The 10,803-nt window shown below is 42.2% G+C and overlaps 1 long non-coding RNA gene across 1 annotated transcript; it reads right to left on the reverse strand.

Moving 5' to 3' along the window:
• Window positions 1-3,717: 3,717 nt before the first annotated feature.
• Window positions 3,718-10,429, reverse strand: LOC109264607 (uncharacterized). Its single transcript, XR_002078797.2, has 2 exons — window positions 10,148-10,429; window positions 3,718-4,723 (listed from the first exon to the last, which is right to left on the reverse strand). It is a non-coding gene; the product is annotated as an uncharacterized LOC109264607 (long non-coding RNA).
• Between the last annotated feature and the right edge of the window lie 374 nt (window positions 10,430-10,803).

Here is a 10,803-nt window from a genome sequence, read left to right on the forward strand (position 1 = left end):
TGCTCAATATGTGGATGTCCAGAATTTCAGAGGGTATCCAGCAAACTGCTTGTGCATAAATGAAAATAGTGGGACCAGTGCCCCTTCCCAATTCAGTTCTTCGGAAATTGCTACAGAGTCACACGCTTGCAGGCAGTTTATTATTTAGTGTTGCCTAGCAAATAACCCACAATTTGGTGGCTTCGAACAACAAATGTTTACTATCTCACACCATTTCTGAGCGTCAGGAGCAGCTCATGTGTGCACTTCTGGCTCAGGTTCTCTCTTGAGGTGGCACAGCAACTCTCAGCCAGGCCTCAGGCACCTGAAGGCTTGGCCAGGCCTGAAGCATCTGCTCCCAGGCAGACACACTCACATGGCTATTGGCAGGCGCCTCAATTCCTTGCAGGGTGAGCCTCTCAATGTGGCGACTGGCTTCCCTCAGGGCAACCAATCCAAGAGAGAGAGGCGGAAGCCACAGTGTCCTTTAGAACCTTGCCTCAGAAGTGACATGCCACTTTGTCTGCATCCTGTTGATCACATAGGCAACCCTCACTCGATGTGGGAGGGGACTATACAAAGATGTGAATATGGGGGCAGGATCACTGAAGGTGACAAATCACCCAGAAGGAAGATGACGGTGTGAGGGTGTCCTCTGTAGAATGCAATCAGGGCTCTGTGTGTGTGTGTGTGTGTGTGTGTGTGTGTGTGTGTGTGTTTGTGAAATCCTTTACTCCCATCCATGTTTCTCTTCTAGATGTTTTGCTGCATTTCTCTTTCATTTTTCAACTCTTCCCTTGAATTTTGGTTTTATTCTTTATAGTTTAAAAAACGGCCCAGATACATTTTTATGGTTGAATGTATATTTTATACAAGTTCAAGTTCCAGGCTTGGTGAGTTTTCCTAATTTTTTTCCCTCTTCCAGTGTGAGGGTTGCATTTTGTGAGAGATGGACTCAGGGAATGCTGCTTTTTTTTTTTTTTTTAATGTTTATTTATTTATTTTTTTTTTAACGTTTATTTTTATTTTTGAGACAGAGAGAGACAGAGCATGAACGGGGGAGGGTCAGAGAGAGGGAGACGCAGAATCTGAAACAGGCTCCAGGCTCTGAGCTGTCAGCACAGAGCCTGACGCGGAGCTTGAACTCACGGACCGCGAGATCGTGACCTGAGCCGAACTCGGCCGCTTAACCGACTGAGCCACCCAGGCGCCCCTAAATGTTTATTTTTGAGAGAGGGAGCAATTGGGGTAGGAGCAGAGAGAGAGGGAGACCGAGGATCAGAAGCAGGCTCCAGCTGACAGCAGAGAGCCCAATGCAGGGCTGGACCTCACAAACTTCAAGATCATGACCTGAGTCAAAGTTGGACACTTAACCAACTGAACCACCCAGGCGCCCAGTAAATTCTGCTTTTGAACTTGGTGGAGAGAAACACTGACATGTCACTGTGGGCAAAAGGGATGCGGGAGGAGAGAGGAAGGAATTACTTTTCCCAGTCACAGGATAAGAGACCACATGTTCCCTGCCCTCTGCTTTTAGAGGTCTTTTAAGGGACCATATGTTTTGGCTGGACAGCTGACTGGTAAACATGGATATTACTGCCTGACACAGCACAGAAGCCCATGCTTTCTATTATTTGAGATAATGGCCTCTAGTATATATTGAAGCAAATGCTTAAAATGGGAGGCTATGGTCCCTCGTCATCTGTAACTTGCATCTATTGAGAATCTGTACATTTCAGGCACTTTCCAAATGCCTCGTCCTGAATATGACTGAAAAAGATGAAGTTCAGGAGCAGGAAGGCCAATTGGGAGGCCATTACAATAATTCATGTACAAAATGATGATGGTTGCTCGAATCAGTACAGAGAGAAGTGGAGTGAAATATGTATTTTAGGGTACAGCTGATAGGATTTTCTGACAGTGTATGATGTGAGAGAAAGAGAGGAGTCAAAAATGACTTTGACCTTTTTGGGCCTGAGTAATTGGGCAGATGGAATTGTCATCATTATGGGGAAACTCTAAAGGTTTGGTTACCTGCTGAGAGTAGGATGATTTTGAACTTATCATCTAAATATGAACGCTTTTGAGAATGAATATGACTGCTATTAGTCACTAGGCCTAGATGATAGGAGCGGACTGAGACTGTCCCTTTCAGACCAGGGAGGATGGTTTCCTTACTCACAGGACAGGAGAAGGTACTGGATGTTGAAATAACTGATATATGAGATAAGTATAAATTAAAGCATCTGGAAGAATGGAAGATCTTTTTATTTCATTTTTTTTTAATTTTTTTTTTAACGTTTATTTATTTTTGAGACAGAGAGAGACAGAGCATGAACGGGGGAGGGGCAGAGAGAGAGGGAGACACAGAATCGGACGCGGGGCTCGAACTCACGGACTCACAGACCGTGAGATCGTGACCTGAGCTGAAGTCGGACGCTTAACCGACTGAGCCACCCAGGCGCCCCTGGAAGATCTTTTTAAATATTTATTTATTTCTTTAGAGAGAGTGGGGCAGTGTGAGCAGGGAGGAGCACAGAGAGAGGGAGAGAGAGAATCCCAAGCAGGCTCTGTGCTGTCAGTGCTGAGTCCCAAATGGGGCTCGATCCCACAAACTGTGAGATCATGACTTGAGCCAAAATCAAGAGTCAGACATTTAGCTGACTGAGCCCCCAGGCGCCCCCTGGAAGGATGGAAGATAAACTAGACTATAGTCACATGGTATGGTTGCTGAACACATGAAGAAATCAGGAAGATTAGTTGTTTCTGAATCTGAAGTGATCTGAATGACAGAATGGTCACCCAGGTCCAGCTACATGAGTGGAGGTACATGATAGGCAAAGTTAGCCAGGTACGGGGTTTGACCAAATGGTAAAGCAAGAATGGAGGGACTAATAATGATTGAGAATCAACATTAAGCTGGACAAGTAGGGAAGGGGGACACCACTGGGTGAGGGACATCTAGAAATGACAAAGTCTCAGACATGATCAGGTTCTGATTGTTCTCCATGCCCGACGGTGGAGATTACCAATGAGACTGTATGTAAATACTCTTCCTTCTTACCCTTTCACACTCTTGGTTATTTTTTAAAGGTGAGGGAGGGGGGTCTAACAAGAATAGGACATTGGCGGGGCACCTGGGTGGCTCAGTTGGTTGAGCAACTAACTTCAGTTCAGGTCATGATCTTGTGGTTCGTGAGTTTGAGCCCCGCGTCGGGCTCCATGCTGACAGCTCAGAGCCTGGAGCCTGCTTCGGATTCTGTGTCTCCCTCTCTCTCTACCCCTCCCCGGCTCATGCTCTGTCTCTCCCTCTCTCTCAAAGATAAACATTAAAAAAAAAAAATTAAAAAAAAAAAAAAGAATATGACATCGGGGTAAAACTAAATCTATACATTTATTCAGTAAACTAATTATCATATCAAGAATACCTCTTTCTCTTCTGTGAAATATTTTTTTCTTCCCTGATCTGATTCCCTTTCACCTAAAATGGTGAAATGGTCTAAAATGACCTGGCAGTGCTATCCAATAGAAATATAATGTGAACCATATATGTAATTTTAAATTTTGTAGGGGCCATGTTAAAAATGTAACAATAAACAGTTGAAATTTGGGGCACCTAGCTGGCTCAGTCAGAGGAACGTGAGACTCTTGATCTCGGGGTCATGAGCTCGAGCCCCATGTGGGGAGTAGAGATTACTTAAATAAATAAAACCCATTTTAAAAAAAGAAACAGGTGAAATTAACTTTAATAACAGATTTTATTTTTTTAAATATTCAAAATATTATTCCAATATATAACCAATATAAAAATTACCAAGATACTTCACATTTTTTATTGCAGTGTCATACTTCTAATATTTATTTCACATACTTTCTTCACTTTGGATTTCACAAGCCACTAACTCTTTGAGTCTCAGTTTCTTAATCTGTAAAATGGGAACACTAATATCCATTTTATCAGGCTGACCTGGGGTTTAAAAACAATATATGCAAATCAATTGCAGCAATGCATGCCCAGTAGAAGATGCTTATAAACAATAGTCGCCCCTTCTTCCATTAATCCTCTCATCTAGGCTGAGAGAAGAGTAATCATCCCTTACTTGCGAATGGGAAAACCGAAATGCAAGAATGATTGACAGACGTGTCCATATTACCACGGTGAGAAAGGATTGGAACCCAGTTACTCTGCTCCCGGCCCAATCTATTCACTCATTTACATCCAAACATTGTAGCTTCTGGGGATGAAGCAATAAACAAGACAAACTTTCTGCTCTCATAGAGCTTCCATTTTAATGGACAGAAAATCAACAATAAATATGCCGTGTGGTAGTGATGCAAAATAAAGCAGAGGGATGAAGGTTGATGTGTGGTGAGTGGCGGAGCCTTTTACGTAGGACTCAGAGGAAAGCCCATGTGATGAAGTCGCATTTGGGTAGAACTCTGAAGGAGGCAGGGGAGTGAAGCGTGTTGGCATCTGCGATCAGATCATTGTAAGCATGACTGGTGTGATCTGGAGACAGCAAGGAAGCCAGAGGGGCTGGAGGAAGGTAAAGTAGGAAGAAGAGATCAGACGGTGGGGTTGAGAAGTAGATCCTGTAGTGCCCCCGTAGTCCCTTGTTCTTAGCACACTGCTGTCCTGCTCCTCAGAGAACTCGTCCAGTTTTTACTCCGTGACCCAGGAATTCTTCTCTAGTACTCTACTCCCCTTCCATCCTACCATTCGTTAGTAGGCATCGTAAACGCTCTGATAATAAAAGGATGTAAAATTGAAAATTTGACAATTCTCCTCCAGATAGATTGCTGGTAGGATCATCACAGGGAAGGTGTTGTCAATCAGGTATCATAGATGAGGAAATGGACACAATACAATGAAGCTTTTTTTTGGTCCTGGGTCTTCAATATCTGCTGTGTATATGACACTTAAGAGCATCTGAATTCAGATGCTAAATTTTCATCAGAAAGACTTAAGGGGCAAAATACATACATACATACATACATACATACATACATACATACGAGAAATACTTGAGGGGCACCTGGGTGGCACATTGATTAAGGGTTCCACTCTTGGTTTTGGCTCAGGTCATGATCTCACAATTCATGGGTTCAAGCCCCACTTCGAGCTCAGTGCTGCTGGTGTGAGGCCTGCTTAGGATTCTCTCTCTCTCTCCCTCTCTCTGTGCCTCTCCCCTGCTCTCTCTCTCAAAATAAATAAACTTAAAAAAAAAAAAAAAGAAATGCTTGATCTATATTTAGATTTCATAAAATTTACTATTGAAAAAATAATTATATACCAAGTTATTCCAGGCCCACTTAAAAGCTTTCCAGTAACTGAATCAAATATCTGTGTTTAAACTTACATTAAAATTGAAAGGAGGGGCACCAGGGCGGCTCAGTCGGTTAAGCTTAAGCATCTGACTTTTGACCTCAGCTCAGGTTTTGGTCTCAGGTTTGTGAGTTCAAGCCTTGCATTGGGGAGTGACACACCCAGGATGGACATTACTTAAAAAGATAAAAAAAGAAGAAAGAAAGGAAAAGGAAAAGTTCCATTCTTTCGTCACAGTAGTCACATTTCAAGTGCTCAACAGCTCCATGTGGCTTTGTATCAGATAGGGCAGTTTTAGGCAGACACGATCTTTTTAAAAAAATTTTTTTTTCTTAATGTTTTTATTTATTTTTGAGACAGAGAGAGACAGAGCATGAGCAGGGAAGGGGCAGAGAGAGAGGGAGACACAGAATCCGAAGCAGGCTCCAGGCTCTGAGCCATCAGCACAGAGCCCGATATGGGGCTCGAACCCACAGACTGTGAGATCATGACCCGAGCTGAAGTCAGACGCCCAACTGACTGAGCCATCCAGGCGCCCAGACACGATCTTTTTAAGGAGTACCTTTGTGAGTTTCCTAATTTGTGTTTCCACAGGGTTTGTATTTATCTCTTCATTATACTTACATCTCATTATAAGGGCCTGAGGGTTTTTATATCTTTTCTTGGAATTATACTCTGTGATATTTAAAAAGGTATTCCTTAGTCATCTTTCTAGCTCCAGTGCCTGGCACCATTCCTGGCCAAAACCGGGGCTTGGGCAAGTTATTATATTTAGTAAACACATTGGTAGTATAGTGAGTTAAATAGCGGCCTCCCAAGAAGATATGCCCAAGTCCTAACTAATCCCTGGAACCTGTGAAGGTGACCTCATTTGGAATAAGGGTTTTTGTAGGCATAATTAAAGGATCTCAAGATGAGATCATCCTGGCTTAAGATGGGCCCTAAATCCAACGACAGGTGTCCTTATAAGACATAGGAAAGGAGAAGACACACAGAGAGCTTATGACATACAGAAGAGCTTACAGACATCCAGAGACACACAGAAGACATGCATACAGAGAGACAGGGAGAAAAGGCCATGTGAAGATGGTGGCAGAGACTGTAGGGCAGTCACGAGCCGAGGAATACCAAGGATTGCCAGCAGCCACCAGAAGGACAGAGGACTGGGATGGGCCCCTTTTCAGAACTTCCGGAAGGAGCCAATTCTGCCAACAGCTTGATGTCAGACTTCTGGCCTCTAGACCTGTGAGAGAATTTTCGTCTTAAGCCACCAGGGTTATGGCAATTTGTACAGCAGCCTTGGAAAGACAAGTAGCCTGTCTCCTTGCCACAGATCATGATCATGTCAGGAGGCAGAAAGTCTCAGAGGAGTGACTGAGATGGTAAATCACCTCCCTGGATTTTACTTTTTTTTTTTTTTTCAGTTTATATATTTATTTTGAGAGAGAGAGAGAGTACAAGCAGGGAAGGGGCAGAGAGAGGGAGAGACAGAATCCCAAGCAGGCTCATGAACCGAAATCATGACCTGAGCCAAGATCAAGAGTTGGACACTTCACTGACGGAGCCACCCAAATGCCCCATCCTGGATTTTATTAATAACCAAAAGAGGGCTGGAGTGGTGCCTGGGCGGCTTAGGCGGTTAAACCTCTGACTTCAGCTCAGGTCATGATCTCGCAGTTCGTGGGTTCGAGCCCCACATGGGGCTCTGTGCGGACAGCTCAGAGCCAGGAGCCTGCTTCAGATTCTCCCTCTCTCTCTGCCCCTTCCCTGCTCGTGCGCTCTCTCTCTCTCAAAATAAACAAACGTTAAAAAAATTAATAACCAAAAGAGGGATCTTGTGACTGGAATATAGATAAGATGCCATGAGACTCTGAAGGTGATTTTAGAAAAGGAGCATGGAGAGAATACAATCTTGTAACAGAACTAAAGGTTTCTGATAGCCCCCTGCAACATTTTAGCTAATGATGGAACACCAAAAGAACTCCAATTAAATCTGGTAACCAATCAAGGCTATTTACTATCACTATTGCTGATATTGTCCACAAATTTTTATCAATGCAATAATTCAAGAAACAAAAGTAGATTATCTATTTAAAAAGAATTAAGTTTTAGGGGCGCCTGGGTGGCTCAGTCGGTTAAGCGTCCGACTTCAGCTCAGGTCACGATCTCGCGGTCCGTGAGTTCGAGCCCCGCGTCGGGCTCTGGGCCGATGGCTCAGAGCCTGGAGCCTGCTTCCAATTCTGTGTCTCCCTCTCTCTCTGCCTCTCCCCCGTTCATGCTCTGTCTCTCTCTGTCTCAAAAATAAATAAACGTTAAAAAAAATTTTTTTAAAACAAATGAGGGGTGCCTGGCTGGCTCAGTCAGTAGGGCACCCGACTCTTAATCTTGGGGTGGTGAGTCTGAGCCCCATGTTGGGTGTAAAGATTACTTAAAAAAAAATAAAATATTTAAAAACAAATTGAAAACCAAACTAAGAAAAAAAAAAAAAAAACTACTGAAATACTAGCAAGATATTTGAACTATTTAATTACCCAAAAACTTTCCTATTCCCCAGTAATCTGATAAAATGTGACTAAATTCTAGTCGTATTGTAATAAATATAGAAGCATCGAGGTATTTGCTGAGAAGAGCATGACATTTATAAGGACAAACTCAAAACGGTGTGGAGAGATACAAAATAGAACTTGGTAAACGGGGTAAGGCAAGGACGTGGGTCGGGGTGGGGGTGCATCTGAGCACTGGACAGTCTAGCTGGGTCCAATCCCAGGACAGCTGACACAGGCCAGCAGAGGGTGAACCGCTTCACCTTTCCAGCCCATGGATCATGGTGTTTCCTTTGAGGCAGTAAGGCCAAGGAACAGAATAGGTAACACCATACAGATGCGCAGTTGTATGATTTATTAACAGAATCGGCAGGAAAAGCAACAAGTTTCCAATGTCCAGAGACGCTCTTCTCGAGAGCCTTCTAAGCCATTGCTTCCTACCTGTTTCTCCACCATCTTCACTTGTCACACAAATCCCTCATAAAACATTACTGCAAAACACATCTACGAGTTGGGTACCCTTAAGTTACTGATATTCCATTTGCTTCTGTTTCCCCATTTATAAAACAATAGCGGTGATATTACCATTACACAGACCATAAGGGAGGTGCTCATAGAATATATTTTAATTGCTGTTACTTCAACAGGGTCCCTAAGGAGGTTAAACTATAAATCATTTTATAGTTTTATATTTGGATCTGTGATCTGAGTTAAAATATAAGGCGTGAAGTTTCAATTAGGGTTTATTTTATCCATATATGGATATCCAATCATTCGGCACTGAATTATTAATTATTAATTAATTCACTGAATTAATTCACTGAATTATTAAAGACTATCCATTTTCCACTGAATTTCTGAAACTTTGTCAAAAATCAGTTGGCCATATTTGTGTCAATTTCTGGACTCTATTTTGTTCTACTAATCTATCCCTTCACTAATACCGTGCTATCTTAATTCTTATGGCTTTATAGGAAGCCTTAAAATTAGGTAGTATGATTCCTCCAACTTTATTCTTCTTTTTCAAAACAGTTTTGGCAAGGGGGTGCCTGGGTTGCTCAGTCGGTTAAGCACCTGACTTAATTTCAGCTGAGGTCATATCTCATAATTCCTGAGATCGAGCTCCAGGTCTGGCTCTGCACTGACAGCACAGAGCCTGCTTGGGATTCTCCCTGCCTTTCCCCTGCTCATCCTCTCTCTCTCTCAAAACAAATAAATAAACATTAAAAACAAAAGTTTTGGTGAGGCCCCTGGCTGGCTCAGTTGGTGGGGTGTGTGACCCTTGATCTCTGGGTCATCAGTTTGAGCCCCATGCTGGGCATAGAGCTCACTTAAAATAGTTTTGGCTATTCAGTTCTTTTTTCATTATATACTGTTTCTCTTTATCCCTGGTAATTTTCATTGTTCAGAAGTCTACTTTGTCTGATATTAATACAGTCACTTCAGATTTTTGTTTACTGTTCCATGTTATATCTTTTCCTATCCCTTTATCTAAAACTCCCTATACAGATTTTCTTGTAGATACTGGGTCTTTTTTAAAGCCATTCCAACAATTGCTGTTGTTTAATTGGTTTGTTTATGCCATTTATATTTCATGCCAAAGAGTTAACACAGCAGGCCTGAGCCTGCTAACTTTATCAAGGCCTGCTTGCAAGGCCAGCCCTTGGCTGGTATCTGAGAACATGCCTGGTAAATGGCTGCCTACACTCATAAAAAACTTTCCCTAAATGGTAAGAGTAGCTCACTGCACCTAAACAAACGTGTATGCTGACCACCTGCTTTCCTTCTGGACGTCTGGGATTTCACTGACTGCCCCGAGTAACACTGGTACTTTGTGCCTCCGTGATTGACTTCTGAGAAAGATCCCGAATTCCTAGCTCTGGTGAGCTTCCCTCATAACAACACTTCACACAACTTGTTGCTGGGAGAATTCAGAGCATCCTGCGTGACTCCACTAAGAGGACTCTGGGAAGCTCAGGCCTGGTTTCTTCCAGACGTCACCCCATGAACTTTTGCTGATTCTGTTTTGCATCCTCATAATGTAAATATATCTTAGCCACAAGTACGACTATATCCTGAGTCCTATGAACCTTTCTGTGAAAAATCGTTTATTTTAATTTGGTAATAGAAATTTTAGTTAAGTGTTTCACTCAGCAAAACACACCTAAGATAAACTAACAGTAAAAAGAAAGTTTTAAATTGAGGCTTCACAATTTCATATAATCACAAAGACCAAAACCCTACAGTATGAATATTATGTTTCAATTTTCAAATTTAATGTTATAAAACCTTAACTTACCTTAGAAGAAAAGATTAGGGGGCACCTGGCTGGCTCAGCTGGAAGGGCATGCGGCTCTTGATCTTGGGGTCATGAGTTTAAGCCCCGCGTTGGGTATAGAGATTACTTAAATAAAAATAAAACTTAAAATATATATATTAGAATGAAAAAAATCAAAATCTTAAAAGATTATGACTCTAATAGCTATAATTGAATTTTTCAAAAGCATGTCTCTTGACTGTGTCTAGAGCATCATGGCATAAAAGTTTTATTTCACATAATCATTTTAATATGCATATATAATTGCTGACTTACACTACCACAATATAAATTGAAATAAGCTCAAAATGCAAGAGACATTTTGAGGCATTACAAAATATTAAAAAAAAAATTTTTTTTAATGTTTTATTTATTTTTGAGACAGAGAGAGACAGAGCATGAGCAGGGGAGGGGCAGAGAGAGAGGGAGACACAGAATCCGAAGCAGGCTCCGGGCTCTGAGATAGCAGCACAGAGCCCGACGCGGGGCTCGAACTCACGGACCCTGAGATCATGACCTGAGCTGAAGTCGGACGCTTAACCGACTGAGCCACCCAGGCGCCCCGGCATTACAAAATATTAAAAAGGCAATTTTTAAAAAATACTGATTTCACAAGTTCATGGTGCAAATCTGTTACA

Source organism: Panthera pardus, unplaced genomic scaffold (assembly GCF_024362965.1).
Source record: "Panthera pardus isolate Hobbes unplaced genomic scaffold, ASM2436296v1 HiC_scaffold_22, whole genome shotgun sequence".
Taxonomy (NCBI): Eukaryota; Metazoa; Chordata; class Mammalia; order Carnivora; family Felidae; genus Panthera; species Panthera pardus.